Source organism: Lemur catta, chromosome 1, assembly GCF_020740605.2.
Source record: "Lemur catta isolate mLemCat1 chromosome 1, mLemCat1.pri, whole genome shotgun sequence".
Classification (NCBI taxonomy): Eukaryota; Metazoa; Chordata; class Mammalia; order Primates; family Lemuridae; genus Lemur; species Lemur catta.
The window spans coordinates 89,742,870-89,759,224 of record NC_059128.1 but is presented as its reverse complement, the minus strand read 5'-3'; the positions used below and the strand labels follow the sequence as shown (position 1 = coordinate 89,759,224).

General features: G+C 47.0%; 1 protein-coding gene across 1 annotated transcript in view; it reads right to left on the bottom strand.

Moving 5' to 3' along the window:
- Positions 1–16,355, bottom strand: part of LIPC (lipase C, hepatic type) — a 152,263-nt gene that overhangs the window by 44,832 nt on the left and 91,076 nt on the right. The window lies entirely within an intron of this gene.

Here is a 16,355-nt window from a genome sequence, read left to right as displayed (position 1 = left end):
GGAATTGTAAAATACTGAAAACATCCCAAGTGTCTATCTAGAGACCAGACAACGAAACTGGGACACGTCCCTCAGTGGAATTACTTTGCACCTTGACTGAGGAAACACTCTGTTCTGTATTGATTTGAAAAGATCTCTAGAATGCAGTGCTAAGTGACAAAAGTAAGGTACACGATGGTATCTAGGGTGTGATACCTTTTGTGGAAGGGTAGGGGCATAAGTAAATAAATGCATCTTTGCTTTTATTTGCATAAAGAGATGTTGGAAAGATACGATGAAATTAATATCCGTGGTTACCCATGGTGGGAGAGGGGGGAGAGGGAATGGATGAGGACCTTGTGGGGGGGTCAGACTTTGCAACTCTATTGTACTTTATATTCTTTTACTTTATGAGCCATGCGGTTATTTGCCTTTTTGATAATAATTTTAAATAAGAAAAGAATCCCAGCTTGTTTGCCTCCAGCACTTCCATGATATCCACTTGTCTGGATGCCACCCACCTGCCCCGGACCCCCTTCCCACGCCCCAGAGGGCTCCAGGAGCTGAGCTCCCACTGCCTGGCTGTGGGGCCAAAGGTGCTGCTCACCTCATCTGTCTCGATGGCTCACCTGCCTGCCTAGCTAGATGTCTGACTGTCATGCCTTTAGCTGTCCCGAGGCCGCTTGACTTCAGCTGAGGTCAGGGGCTCAGTCTCCTTCCAAGACCTGTGAGAGTAAAGGTGACTTGAGAGAGGAAAGGTGGCCCTGCAGGGAACTCCCCATGCAGGCAGCTTCCTCTCTGGCAGAGCTGAAGCTGGCAGATGGTGGAGTGCTTGGAGCCGTGGGAGCCAAGGTGTGAAGAATTCTATGGAAGGAAGCCGGTGGGAGCTTGGAGGCCGTAGTGAGGGCTGTGCCGAGCACTCTGCTTGGAAGGGGTGAAGGGGGTGGGAGAAAGCAGGTGCCTTTAGTCAGGAAGCTTTGTTGCCTGCCCCCTCCCAGCCCTGCCCTGCCCCCACCCCCAAGGGCTTCCCAGAGGCCTGGAGAGACTGCGCTTCCCCAGCAGCCAGTCCCTCGCAGAGCACTAGGAGTGAGCGTATTTTAGATGTGTCAAAAGTGATGAATGTTGGAAAGTGCCATGGGCATCTCTGGGAACTCACAGTTCACACTGGCAGCTAAGATGTGCCAAGCTCTTTGGAAGAAACTGAACTCTGGAGGAAATTGGGATGTCTTTAAAACAGGCAGCTCCCACCTGGCTGTCCCAGATGTGGGTGGCAAGGGGGTGAGCTCTGCAAGGGGACAAAGAACCACGAGATCAGTGAGGATGGGGCCGGGCCGTGGCAATGTCCGAGGTCTTGGCAGAAAGAAGTGGTATTCTGAGAGCCAGCAGGGCAGGAAGGGGCAGGAGCGTATTGACAGAGAAGCAGGCAAGCGGGGGCCTGAGGCTGCAGCCAGCAGAGCTCGCAGCCGCAGCCCTGGGGCCTCAGAGCCTCGGCCTGTTCCATGCTGCTGGCTGTGGGGACTGGGTAGTAGCCCCAGCCAGCACCGGCCTGAGGCTGGGGGTGAGCCTGGGGCCTGCCCACAGTGAGGCTGGAACCAAACTCTGGTGTGTCTGGATTTGAAAACACCCCAGGGAATGTGTTATTAGAATTCATCATCTGCCCTGGAGACAACAGCATCTAAGAGGTGGGTGCCTGAGTATTCTGTTTTCAGCCTGGCCTTGTTCTGTGTGCTGTGGCCCTGGGTCTCTGCCTCTGTGGGCTCCTTGGAAGCTGGGGCTGGGGGAAGCTGAGGCAGCGGCTGGGGTAGGACTGTAGGGTCAGGCTTAGGCTGGTCACGGGAGGGAGGAGAGTCAGTGAGAAGGAGTCCTAGCTATGGACCACTGCAGTGGGTGCTGAGGGTGGCAGGGCACAGGACACAGCGGGACCAGCCCAGCCTGTCTTCTGCAGAGGAATGAATGGGGGAGGGTGTCAGAGATGGGTGGGGAAGCTAGCACCAACTCTACCTGCCCCAGGTGCCTTCTGACAAAGCCATGCAACTCTCTCTTCTGATCATCGCTCTTTGCAGCCTCCCCCCCCCCGCCCCCCTCAACTCCCACAACCCGGAAGGAACGAGAGAGAGGAGAGAGTTCATGGTCGTCTTTGTTATTGTTCTGATCATGACTATGATCATCATCGAGCATGCCTGGACTGCTTACATAACCTGCTTGACTTGGTGAAGACTGAACCTGTCTTCCCACCTCCTACCTCCACCAGCTTTTGCTAACTTCCTCATTCTGCTCACACATCCCTCTCTTCCAGGCACCGCTCACCCCATGAGTCATCATCTCCCACTCCCTCTTCCTCTTCCTTCCCCTCCTGCATCAGCAACGGTAGCTCACTGTAGCATGAGCGTGTGTGACTGCTTCCCGGCAGTATCTGCTTCCCGTGCCCCCAGCTCACCCCCTCCCCCCAGATCACCCCCTTCCCCCAGCTCACCCCCTCCCCAGCCGCCAGCACACTGTCCCTACTGCAGCAGAGCAGAGGTCCTGGCTGCCTCTGTGCCTATACCCTTGCGATTGCCTCTGCTTGCAACCTGTCTCCCCTGCCTACCCCGCAGCCCTCAACCTTGAGGATCTAGAACATGTGCAAAGTCCTCCTGACAGCCGGTCGGGGGAGGGGCCCTTGTCTTGTTCCCCAGGGCCCTGTGTGGACCTCGTGTGTGGGTTCTTTGTTCACTTGCTGACCTCCCCACTAGACTCTGTACACGTCTTAGTGCATCCACGTGGTCCTGGCACCTAGCACAAGGGCTGCACGGAGGGGGGTTACTTGCTGAATTGATTCAACAGGATAATTTCATTTTCTGCCCTTCCTAGGGAAAGACTTGGCACAGTGAGCCAACACCAGGAGAGAGGGAGGCAGAGGCCGGAGCCACACTGCTTCACTTCCAGTACCCACAGCCCCCCTCCCGGGGGTACGAGCTGCTGGCCCACTAACCCGGCAATCCCTGCCCCGTCTGCTCTCTAGGAAGGTGCTGGAAGGAAAAGGCACCAACACAAGAAGAAAGTTCTGCACATTCTTTGGAATCCTGGGTGGTCTTTGTTTGCCCTTTTCTCAAAGCCCTCTAGACCCCAAAACGTGTCCTTCCCTCTGCCCTTCCTCTTCTGTAATTCCTGGTTTATTTCAAGCCTTATAATTCTGTCTTTAAAAATTGTCCGGTAGGCCGGGCACGGTGGCTCACGCCTGTAATCCTAGCACTCTGGGAGGCCGAGGCGGGCGGATCGCCGGAGCTCAGGAGTTCGAGACCAGCCTGAGCAAGAGCGAGACCCCGTCTCTACTAAAAATAGAAAGAAATTATCTGGCCAACTAAAAGTATATATAGAAAAAATTAGCCGGGCATGGTGGCGCATGCCTGTAGTCCCAGCTACTCGGGAGGCTGAGGCAGGAGAATCGCTTGAGCCCAGGAGTCTGAGGTTGCTGTGAGCTAGGCTGACGCCACGGCACTCACTCTAGCCCGGGCAACACAGCGAGACTTTCTCTCAAAAAAAAAAAAAAAAAAAAAAAAAAAATTTGTCCAGAAAATTGGGCAATTTTTCTGATCCCAAACTATTTCTTGAGATATTAATAAAGGTTATGGGAAAAACGAGTTAAAGAGAAAATAAATTTGGGAAATGTTATATGAAGCAACATTAATCAGGCTTCCTTGCTGGCCTGAGAGACATCCTAAGAAGCTACTGAGTGTTTAATCTCTAGTAGGGGCGTGTGGGGTACGGTGGTTCCAAACCCGATTACTTTGGAACAAGCCACCCCTGTCCACCCCATTCCTTTTTTTGGCCAAGCATTTCTGGGACATCAGTGCACGGGGACACACTTGAGGAAATTCTGTTTGTGGATGGCTCTCCATCGGGCCTGTGTCCTGCGGCGCTGCCCGTGCACCCATGTCTGTGTGCTGGTGCCTCAGATGCCAGTCCCGGCTGCTATGACGGACGCCAGGCCTTAGGGCAGGGCACAGGCCTGGGCACTTTGAGAGCAGCTTGTTACAGGTGGTGACGCGGGAAAATGAAAACTGCAGAACATCCTGCTGCAGTCGTTCCTGTCGCTGAATTCCCATCACCCAGAGGTGACCTCCCGTGACTTTTTTGTGTATTTCCTTCCAGTCTTTTCCATGCAGATATATGTCAGGTAGGACTTTTACACGTGGGTTCTCTTAAAGTACAGACAGTCTGTTTATAATGTGTGGAATGAATAGAAATGGGACAATTTAGAGCAGTATTTTAGCTGGCTAGGAAATGATTTTTTTAATAGACAAATTTAATGACAGTTTATCAATTGTGCTCCCAGGATCCCAAGCCTAAGGGTCCCGTGGTGGTACTTAGGGGGTTGCTGTGGGGGATGGGAGGAGACAGCAGAGGAGGGGGTAGTTCCTGGTTGCCCACCACCATTTCAACCCAAACCACTTCTCTTTTAGGTTTTAACCTTTTTCTGCTTGAGATTCTGCTCGGAGGAAGGCTTCCATGGCTGACATATGTTCAAAATCCACAAATCTGGACCAATCACTTCATTTAACAGAATTAAAAAAAAAAAAAAGCCCCCATACCTAGGTGCCAAAAAGTTAAAACATCTGCCAGTCAATCACACAACAGGATGCTGGATCTGGAATCCAGGTCTCCCACACCATCGGATGCTCTTTCTCCACACGCCTGCATTTGTCTATTTCCTTCTGATTCAGTAGTTTCCAAAGAGAAGAATAAAAGCTAGCAAGGAGCAAATAGCAGCAAAGATACCCTGGTAAATCCACCGGGGCACAGTGGGGGAAAGGTGGAGAGAAATCCCATCTGCTTCTCCTCTGATCTGTTTCGCTGCAGTTCTTCTGCTCAGCCTTAAAATGCAAAGAAACGTGTGCTAAGAGCAAGGGCTGCTGATGCCGAAAATAACCCGGGAGGAGACACAGTACAATACCCCAGTTTCCAGCGAAATGAACTGTTTAATCAAAACTGCTGTATTCTGTAAATATTCAGTCTATTGATGAAGAGCTCTGCAAAGAGGGGCAGCTCCTAAGCAAGCCTCCAGAGAGAACCGGAGGGCACTGCAGAAGAGACAGGATGGCAGCTGTGCCCGTCTCGGCGGTTGGGGGGTGCTGCCTACGGAGGAGGGGCCTGTCGAGCTGGCATGTAGCCACCACGTACGTGCTCTGTGTTGGACGCACTGTGGGGTGAGGCCGGGTGCACCAGAAGGGGTTCAGAAGCACCTCTCTCAATCCCTCACTTTGCTGGTTGGAAGAGTGGTTCCTTTAATTATCATGATGTGAAAACTTACCCTACACTTCCTGTATGTGCTGCGGAGTTTATCACTCTGGGACTCAAACCCAGGCAGTTTGGTTCCACAATCAACATTTTTTTTAAGGTGATGAGGCTTATTCATTTATATGAAGTATAATTCACATGCAGTAAGGGGCACAAATCTCAAGACAGAATGTTTCCTTTCTCTCAAACCTGTCTTCGGGCCATACCACCCAAAGACATACCTGTTCTGAGTTCCAACACCAGAGGTCAGCTTTATCTGTTCTGTTCTTTAACTTCGTAAAAGTGGATGCATACAGTAGGTGCTCGTTTGTCCCCGGCTCTTCTCACCTAACACCACGTGAGCTTCACCCATGTTGTTGCATGTACGGAGCCTACATCCTATCGATAATTATTTAATGCTATGCCATACTGGTTGTAGGCACATTAGCTAACTTCATGTTGCCTTCCAGAAATGTCTCCTTGGAAAGTGGTTTGGGTTTTGCAGAGTTGACTGAGCCTGAAGGGGTGGAGCGAGAGCACTGAAACTAAAAGTTTAAGTTTAGAGGGTGGCCAAGAAGAGTACTTTTAGATAACTCCCTGGGGCTGCACAATTCTCCATCTCTCACTGCTCAGTTCCAAGGTCCGAGACTCACTGGCATAGCACAAGTTCCTCTTTTGATTTTGTTTTTCCTTTCAAGGAACAAACTTCATCACTGCTGCTCTCTGAAACATGTGGACAACATTCTCAGGCATCATTGAGGGCAGTGATTTTCAACAGAGGCATGAGTTTGTGTCCCTCTCTACCCTCTCCTGCCCCCCGGGGCATTTGGCAACATGGCAACACCTAGAGATATTTTTGGTTGTCAAAACTGGGGACAAAGGTAGTGCTACTGGCATCTCGTGGGTAGAGGCCAGGGATGCTGCTAAGCACCCTCCAGTGCACAGGACAGCCCCCCACAACAAAGAATTACCCAGCCCAAGATGTCAACAGTGCTGCTGTCTGGAAACCCTGGTCTAGGGTCAACACAGGAAGCTGGGGGTTGTTCCCTTTTCCTATACAGGGAAAGAGGAAGCTGGGCAGCATGCAAAGCACTCTTGACCAAGAGTTGGAAGGGCTCTGCTCTGCCACCAAGTAGCTGTCTGACTTTGTCCACATCACTTAACCACCGGGTGGCTCATTTCCTCATTTGTTGCTTGGGAACCGAGATGCCTGCCTCATTTACAGGCTTATTGTCAGATCACAAGTGAGAATGTCAGTGGATTCTCTTTGAAATGCTTACATGTTATTATTTTATTTGACTGTGACAGCAAGTCTAGCTTATTCGGGTGTTTCTGTGTCTAAGGTCAGTGCAAGAATAGTTGCAGCAGGGTTTCTGTTTCCCTGGGTTCAGTTTCCAGGGTCATGGCCTCCGCCTCACATTTGTGTGGGAAAGGAGCTCACATGCAAAGGGCGTTTCCTGGAACTGTGGGCAGGGCTTCAAACATCCCTGCAATTCTCTCGGGCTGCAGCTCGCCACACTGGAACTTGCGGTCTAGAAATCCTCTTTTAAATTCCTGGGAGATCTCTAAAGAGGTTCTCTTTTTTTAGTGCTGAATTTTGGATTTGATTTTGTCACCTAAGAGGCTTAGGGCTGTAGCCCCTCTTGGGCGGGGATATGTGCTGTTACAGTAGTGTTAGTCTGACAGAATACTGTCAGACTAACACTACTGTAACAGAGAAGAGTGCAAGTCCCCGTGAGTTAGATGCAAGAGCCCCGATGCTGTGCAAAACTGGCACCCAAGAAATTTTAGGTGTTCATTAACATCTTGGGGAACTTTGTGAGTTAATAAGAGAATGAGGTGCGGCAGTAAACAGTTCTACTCAAATACAGTTGTCGAAAGGAGATTTAGTAATGAATAGTGTCGGATGTGGATATTTTGTCACCATATTGTAATTATTAGTATTAACAACATAAGCAGTGTTGTTAGTAATCTAGGGGCAGATTCACTGTAGACCAAAGGCTGATTTTGTCCTACCTAACAAAGTTTAAAGCAAGCCTTAAAAGGGTAAAACTACCCGAGGTGGGAGGATTACTGGAGGCCAGGAGTTTGAGACCAGCCTGAGCAAGAGCGAGACCCCATCTCTAAAAAAATAGAAAAGTTTAGCCAGGTGTGGTGGCACATGCCTATAGTCCCAGCTACTTGGGAGACTGAGGCTGGAGTATTGCTTGAGCCCAGGAGTTTGAGGTTGCAGTGAGCTATGATGACACCACTGCACTCTAGCCAGGGCAACAGAGCAAGACTCTGGTTTAAAAAAAAAAAAAAAGTAAACTTGAAAGGGGAGGCTTTGCTGAAATAACAGGAAAAATCTAATCCCATAATTTCCTAGTAACAGTTAAAGATCAATCCTATGAATTCTCCCTCTAACAGGCACCCCGTGGGAGTTCTATTTTGCACAACTTCTGAAAAGAGCTGAACAGACGGAAGAGAGACGTAAATCTTTCTCTTTAAAATTGTTTTTTGAGAATCTGCTTTTTCAGAGCTCCTGAGTAAACAGCCTGAGAACGAACTGCAGCCTCAACCATATCTCGAGGGCAGAGTCCCATCTCCAAGGAAAGGTGGGGGAAACCAACTCTTGGACTTTGACATCCTGTCGCTGCTTTTGTTATCAACTAACAGCCATCGCTATTTTTTTTCTCTTCATCCTCCTTACAATCAGCAAGCCATTTGGTGTCAGGGCGGGCAGTCCCTTCTCTTTCTTTTTTTTTTTTTTTTTTTATATTTTTTTTTATTTCAGCTCATCATGGGGGTACATAAGTTCAGGTCATATACATTGTCCCTGTCCCGCCCATCCCCCCGAGTCAGAGTCCCAAGCGCGTCCGCTCCCACTCTCCAGACAGTGCGCCTGGCACTCGCCATGTATTCATACCTCGATCCCCTCCCCCCCCACCTCCCTGGGTCTGCACCCTCAAGCATGACCATTCTTTGGAATGCCTCGCCCTCTCCCTGCTCTCTCTCTCTCTCTTTCCTCTCTCTCTCACTCTCTCATTCGCTCTCTCCTTCTAAAAGAATAAAATAAACTTTTTCACTTTTATGCATCCTAATCTTTGCATGAGAAGTTTTTCTCCACCTGCGCGGTGAGCACCTATTAGGGTTTCCACCCGAACAAAACTGTTTCCCAGTAATTTCATAGGATTGAGGTGGGTTTAATTCTTTTAAGTGACCCACTCCAGTATTCAAAAGGGTATAGCAGAGGACTTCTGCTTTCAGCCAAGATGGAGCAGCAGTGTTCAGATTTACCTTCTCACCTTAAACCACTGGACGAGATACATGGATCAACGGTTTTCAAACACTGGGCAACAAGCAGCATAGGGCAATGATCTCGAGAAAGGGAAAGTAATGGGAAGAGCTCTACAGTTGATCCAGTTTGCAGCCTACAGTTTCCTGTCTCCCTGTGGGAGGGGAGACAGAGCGGGTGTTCCAGGCAGGCCAAGGCTGACGAAGAAGAGTGCTGGAGAGGAGAGAGCTCCTGAGACCCGCAGAGGGTCCCCCGAGTCTTCAGCTGAGTAGAGATCAGCGCAGGCACTCAAGAAAACCACCTGAGTCTGGGGAAAGAACCACCAGAAAGAAGCTGGTGTGACAATCTCCTGGCGCTCACAGAGGGCTGGGAAGAGTTTGTGTTCCCACCAACCAGAGTGAAAAAACCTTGCACACATAAGGCACTGGTTAGAATTCTCAAAAGGTTGTCACCTCAGGAGTGGGGCAAATTAGCCTTAGACTAAAGGCTGTTCTGGGACCGCCCAGCAAACTTTTAAAGCAAGCCTCAAAGTGATCAAACTGTTTCTAAGCAATTTCACTGCACCCTGGACAAAAGCTAAAGAATGTTTAAAATAATGCAATAATATCCAGCACCAGCAAGGTAAAATTACAATAGCTGGTATCTAATCAAAAATTACCAGGTATGCAAAGAAGCAGGAAAGTACAACCCACAATGTTAGGCTGGGACAAGGAGGAAGGGGAACAGATACTTTATCTAGGTGGGGGTTCCACTGAGAAATAGGTGACGTTAGGAGATGCTTTGTCTACTAGGAGGAACAAATTGACCAGAAGGGAGCTTCCAAGAAAAAACAGATGATGTGTCAAGGGGTCCCCACAGACTGACCAACCAGAAAGAGGTAGAAAGGCCACAAAGTGGAGATATGGCCAAGGCCACAAATGAGGGTCTTTGGAGCATATGTCCAAGTAAGGTGACAACAGTATCCTCAAGCGACCTACCCTCATTAACATAGTAAAAATCACACTGAGCGCCATGAGAGTTTACAAATACCACGGCAACCCCCAGGAATTGCCTTACAAGGATAGAAAAGGGAAAGTTCACCATTCTGGGAATTCTCCACATTTTTCCAAGAAAAACCATGAATATTTCACCCCCCCATTTAACATAAAATTAGGGAATCAGCATAAAAGGGAAAAATCTTATTAAACTCAGGACCTCCTCCACTCATGGGGGTTGATCCATTCCTTCTTCAGAATGTACTATGCTTTCATAAACTTTGGCGCTTTGCTGGCTTGCATCTGCTTGGTCTGCTCATTTGCTCCATCAGCTTGGTACCAGTAACCATGCTTCAGTACTGGGAACCAAGAGCCAGGGCACACGGACCTGACATCTGGTCCCACACCTGACAATTATGAGGAGAAATACCAACAGAAACCAACCTAGAAATGTTATAGATGGTAGAATTGGTTGACAAGAATATTAAAACAGTTCTTATAACTACATTCTACTTGTTCAAAAAGATAGAGGAAAGGGTAAGCATGTTAAGAAGAAATATGGGCGATATAAAACATCTAAATTGAACTTCTAGAGATTGAAAAAACAGCATCTGAGATGAGCAATACATTGGGTGAGATGTGATATTGCAGAAGAAAAGATTAGTGAACTTGAAGGAATAGTAACACATGCCATCCAAAAATGAAACACACAGGGGAAAAAAGACTAAAAAATTAACAGAGCATCAGGGAGCTGCAGGGCAATTTTAAGAGGCCTATGTATGTGTAATTGAAGATTCCAAAGGAGAGGAGGGAGGGGGCAGAAAAAATACTTGAAGAAATAATGGCAGAAAAATGTCTAAATTTGATGAAAACTCTAAATACATAGATCCAAGATGATCAATGATCCCTAAACACAAGAAACATGAAGAAAACTGCACCAAGGCACAGCAAAATCAAATTGCTTAAAACCAGTGATTACAAGAAAACCTTACAAGAATCCAGAGTAAAAAGCCACATTGCATACCAAGGAACAAAGGTAAGAGCTTAATAGACATCTCCCTAGAAACAAGGCAAGCCAGAGGACAGTGGGGCAACATCTTTAAAGCTCAAACCAAGGTGTGCAACAAATCCCATTGCCTGGGGCTCCGGTGCAAGACGGTAGCTGCTGGGACAAAATTTCATCCTCACAGCCTAGCTCAGTGTCACCAAAAAGAAAGAGCACCAACACGTGTGGTCAGATGACGATTATCTGTGCTTGCGAGAGAACAGGAAGTGAGGAGAGAAGGAGTAATGGAAAGTTTCACAGTGATATGAAAAAGAGGTCCAAGTTCTAGAACACATTAAATACATTATTGCTCCTAGAAAGTGGCCTTCCTCTGCTATGTGTCCCCAGCTCAGCGAATGACACCTCTACGCCATAAACATCAGGCACCCTTGGCCCCTGCATCTCTCCCACCCCATCACCAGGCTACTCGAGCCCACTGATTTTGTTTTCAAAATGCCTCTCAGTTTGTTTGCTTTTCTTCTTCCCTTCCTAATTCAGGCCCTCATAACCTCTCACAAACTCACTCTTTGACAATGGGGTTGTCATAGTACTCCTCTGGGTCTGAGTCTGCCCCTTTGTAAAATAAGAGGACTGGCTAATGGTCTCCTGAGGCCCCTTTTGTTTTTTAAAGTCTGGGGTTCAGTGATATTTTAGGATATATGTGTAAAGACTCTTTTATTTCACACTAACAAAGCTTGATTCTGATGTCTTATTACCAGACAAGAGCAGGTAATAAGTTATAAATGTGTCCTGACCATAGTAGCTGCTCCACAGTATTTGCAGAATAAATAAATGCAAGAGGCTGGGTGCAGTGGCTCATGCCTGTATTTATAGCACTTTAGGAGGCTAAGGCAGGAGGATCCCTTGAGCCCAGGAGTTCAAGGCTGCAATGAGCTATGATTGCACCACTGCACTCCAACCTGGATGACAGAGCGAGACTCTATCTCTATAAAAAATAAAATAAATTAGCCGGGCATGGTGGTGCATGCCAGTAGTCCCAGCTACGTGGGAGGCCAAGCTGGGAGGACTGTTAGAGCCCAGGAGTTTGAGGTTACAGTGAGCCATGGTTGTGCCACTGTACTACAGCCTGGGTGACAGAGCAAAACCCTATCTCAAAAATAAATAAATAAATAAAATTTAAAAGTAAAACAAAAACAAACAAAAATCTCCAATCCCAAATAATTCTATTCTGCAGAACAGGATCCAGTCTGCAGTAGGCTGAATAATGACCACTCCCAGAGATGTCCACATCCTGACCCCTGGAACCTGCGAATATGTTACCTCACATGCAAAAGGGACTTCGCAGGAGTGACTGAGTTAAGGGTATTGAGATGAGGTTATCCTGGTTTATCTGGATGGGCCCAGTGTAACCACAGACATCTTTGTAATAGAGAGGCAGGAGAGTGAGAGTCAGAGAAATTGGAAGAAGTTTCACTGCTGGGTTTGAAGCTGGAGGAAGAGGCCACGAGCCAAGGACAGCAACTGAAGAAGGCAGGGAAATGGAACTTCTCCTGCGTCTCCAGAGGGAAAATAGCCCTGTCGACACCTCGATTTTAGGACTTTTGATTTCCAGAACTGTAAGATTGTGTCAATTGAAGTCATTAAATTTGTAGCGGTTTGTTATAGATACAATAGGAAACTAAGGTATAGCCCTTGTTGCCCCATTAACTTGTTACACTTCCTGGGAAGGACATTTGACCATTCTTGGTCTCTTTTCTACCTTCAACCAAATAGAGTTAAAAATGTCTCCTGTATGAAGTAAGAGTAAAATGAAATAGTATATAATACCAGCTGAAATAATAGAAAATACTACTTATAATGCCAATACTGCCATTATTTCTCCTGCTGCTGGTACTTCTAATGCTTTGCAAATGCCTTTGAGTCAAACAGTGTTTGACTCAAACCTCTAAACAATCTTATGAAGCAGAGCTTGTTATCCACCTTCAATAGATAGAAAACCAAGGCTCAGAAAGGTCTAGAAACTTGCTCCAAGTCATACCAAGAAAGCAGAGGAGCTGGAATCCTGACTACAAACAGATGCTCTTGTTCACTTTGTTAGACTGGCAATGACAAACTCTATGTCAACAGGGGCCTGTATGATCACGATGATTACTGTACCACTGTTCCCCTTCCCTCCTCCTTGCCTCTTTCCTGTAACAACATCTGATTGCTTCACTTATCATATTGCAGCCTGTCACCAGCTCCTCACCCAAGTGATTGAAATGCTACTAATTCTGCATCATGACTTTCTGGCTGGGCAAAGTTGGCAAAGGCTGAGGAGATGTTTGTTTATCTGAGAGCAAATGGCTCTGAGGTTTGGAAACGGAAACACCCCTCCTACCACACCCGAGAGAGATGTAGTTGCATATGGTGAGAAGAGTTCTGGGGTGCTCAGCCACTTGTGAGTGGGGGCAGGATGCAGATGGCAGCTGCCTCGGGTGCCTCCTGACTTCTCAGTTGCACAGGAGTGAACCAAGGGGGCTCCTCAGAGGGGGCTGCGTCACTGGAGGACCTGACAGGTTTTTTTTGATAAAATGAGGCACCTGCTAATTGCAGTCGGTTTTCCAATCCTCCATTCTCCTTCTTTCATTTACCTACTTCCTCTTCTTTTTTCTTTTCCTCCATTCATTTTTAAAGCTTCCCCCCATTGTTCTGGGGTCTGTTTGTTTTTAAGGAGTTGGCTTGGCCAATAGGAGTTAGGGCCAGAGGGGCCGGCTCTGCAGGACCTATGCTTCCTAGATCACAGAGGAATGGTTTGCTTTGAAGGTTGTTGAGAATATTTGGATTAATAAGATTCGTTCTAATATTTTCCCTCATTTCTGATCATCAAAGAGCTCAGGAAGGTTTGAGCTGGTGCAGAGTTTCTTCTAGTTTGTCCTTGGGAGCAAGTGTCTGGAACAGGGTTGATCTAAAAATGTTTTCTGACTGAAGCCTCGTTAATGGGGCCGGCTGCAAATTCACATCAACGGAGTGTCATCTTTCAAAACAGCTTCTTGGCAGAAAGGGATGTGGAGTTTTAGAGAATTCTGAATCTGTTAAGCTTCCATTAAATGAACCCCTTGATTCCAGACTGTGCTGAGGGGAATCTGGGGACCATGGGCCGTGAATAATTGACTTCTCCAGTGGCAGGATGCCTGAGAAAGGTCGTGCGTCCTTTGGGATGAAACATTTATCAGTTTGGAGGAGATTTTTTTTGCTTTTCTGTATTCCTCTGTATCTCCTTTTCTAGGTACTTTATTTATTTATTTATTGGTTGGTGTTTTGTGTTTGGCCTAATATAGTGGAGCTTTTGTTCTGGGGTCCGGAGGATGTTTGTGCAATGCCCGTCACTGTGATAGGCCGTCATTTTACAGCTGTCTCGCTTCCTCACATTGACTGTAAGTTCCTTGAGGACAGGGGCCAGGATTTCACCTTTCGTCCCCTCCCCCTGCCCCGCTCCCTGCCTTGTCATACCAGAGCAGCTGACGCTCGGCTCATATCTGGTAACTTATCCCAGGGCATGTACTTCTGCCGAGGCTCTGACACTACGACCAGGCCACTTTAAGATGAGGTGGGACAGGTGTGAGACTCCCTCTGCCTTCTTAAAGGACTGCTGGGTCTAGAGAAGTTACCTGTGGGCTTTGATCCCTGTGGCTTTTTGAGGCAGTCTGGCAGACCCGGCCGACCGAGGTCACTCTTCTTCTTCCTGGTACCACTCCTGGCTCAAAGGCCCTGTCCTCATTTTTCACATCCGTCTCTGCCTCTGATTTGGACGGTCTTTCCTCTCGTAAAAAGCAAAATGAAACACACAGAAAAACCTAAACCAAACTTTTTAATAAATTCAAAAAGGAATAAAATGTTCATTGTAGAAAACTTAGAAAGAGAGAAAAGCACTAAAATATAAAGAAAAATAAGCAAAATTACCTGTAATCCCCTAATCAGAAATAACTATTGTATTATGGTTTCTTTCTGGTTTTAAAAATGCAGTATGTGTCTGCTTGTGTATGTATGAGTTTGTCTGTGTACATAAATATATATGTATTTCATTTAGAGTCCTGATTTTATAACTCAGTGCTTTGAACATTTCCCTAGGACATCAATAATTGGTCACAGACAATGCCAATGTGTGGTTGTACCAGAATTATTTGATCCATCATCCTCTACTGTTATAATTTAAGTTGCATCTACTTTTTTTTCAAATGTAAATTACTGTGATGTAATCCCATTCATAGACCTTTCTCTGCATCCCAGATTAATACTTTCTGAATGAATTCTTGAAAGTGGAATTACTAGGTTAAGCGACCTGAACCTTTAAAAGACTCTTCACATATATTGTCAGTTTTCTGTTAGCTCCAATCTAGCCTTTACTCATGCAAACTACCAACAGGGAGCCCTTGTCTTCTGGACAGTGGGGCCTGCCAGCCACACCTATAGCTCTCCCATGAGATCCTGCCTGGCTCCTAACCCTTGGGCGTGTATTGATCATTCATGTCCCTGCACCACCTGCCACAGTCCCTGGAGGGTCCCATGGCAGATGAAATGGATGAGTTACTGCCTGCATCTCCTCGAGCCAGGGCCTTGGGTTTAGTGAGGATTCGGTTACTCCCTTTCACCACACCCCTTCCCCAGGCAGAGCCCAGGGCCCAGGAATAGGGATGGGGTGCGGTCGGGGGAGGACTGAAGGACACCTTTGAGTTGGATCAACAGCTGAGAAGTGTTAGCTGGAAACATGCCAGAATTACATAAGCTCATAGATGATCATTTAATTTGCATTTTGTATGATTTCACGTAGTGCATATGAAAAACAAGATGTGGAGTCAGGCGTCCTGGATTCTAGTTTTGGCTTTTCCAGGCATTAGCTGAGTGACCTTAGGGAAGTCTCTTATGCTATTTGAGCCCCAGTCTCTTCATCTGCAAAATATACACAATAATAATGGCTTCCAGACGTGGTGGTTGAGATGCTGAAATGAGATGTCGTGTGTCAGCGTTGTGTATGAAAGTCTATCCGGAGGGCAGTGCTATCCATCTGAAACGCTGTGCATTGCTCGGCCACGCGTTGCTCCTGCTGAGTTTCAGGACAGCTGCCTGTGGGCCTTTGGGCCTCTGACTCTGGACCTGTCTGGTGCAGGTCACCAAAACTGGATCACAGGGCATCAGTGAGGACAGCATTTACCCGACAGTTGCTCTTAGCATAGTCATTTCTATAATCCCTAGGGTTCTAGTAAGGGAGATGTGGTTCCAGGCACGATCTCCTAGTGATCTTGCAACCTTTGCCAAACCATTTAACTGCTCAGAGCCTAAACTTGCTCGTCTATGAAGTGGAGTGACGACGCCAAAGTGAATGGAGTCCTTGCATTCTGTGGGGTGTGCGCAGATGTCCTGCTGAGGCAGGGCCACGTTGGGAAAAAAAACAAAAGAACAACAATGGGAAAAGGTACTGTTTATTGAGTGCCAACTATGTGCCAGGTATTCTATAAATATATTCTCCATTCATTCATTCATTGATTCTAATGTATATGTATCTATATCTATATGTGTGCATATGTATTTTTTTTCTTTTCCTTTTTTAAAAACTTCGTATGCGCTGGGCTCGATGCTAGCAATAAAAAAAGGAAATAAGATAGACAAAGTTAGTGCACATGGCCTTATAACAATGCTTTATATTAAATAAGAATTTTGTGAAATTTTTAGCACAGTGCTTGGCACATGGAGGGTTCAGTTTTCTGTTATTTTGTACACTGGTAGATTAAAGTGGTCTATGTCAATTTTGCTATAGTTGGGAAAGTAAGGAGATCCAGGGAAACCCACGGGGCATTGCTCCCTCTCTGATGAGAATGCTGCCAGC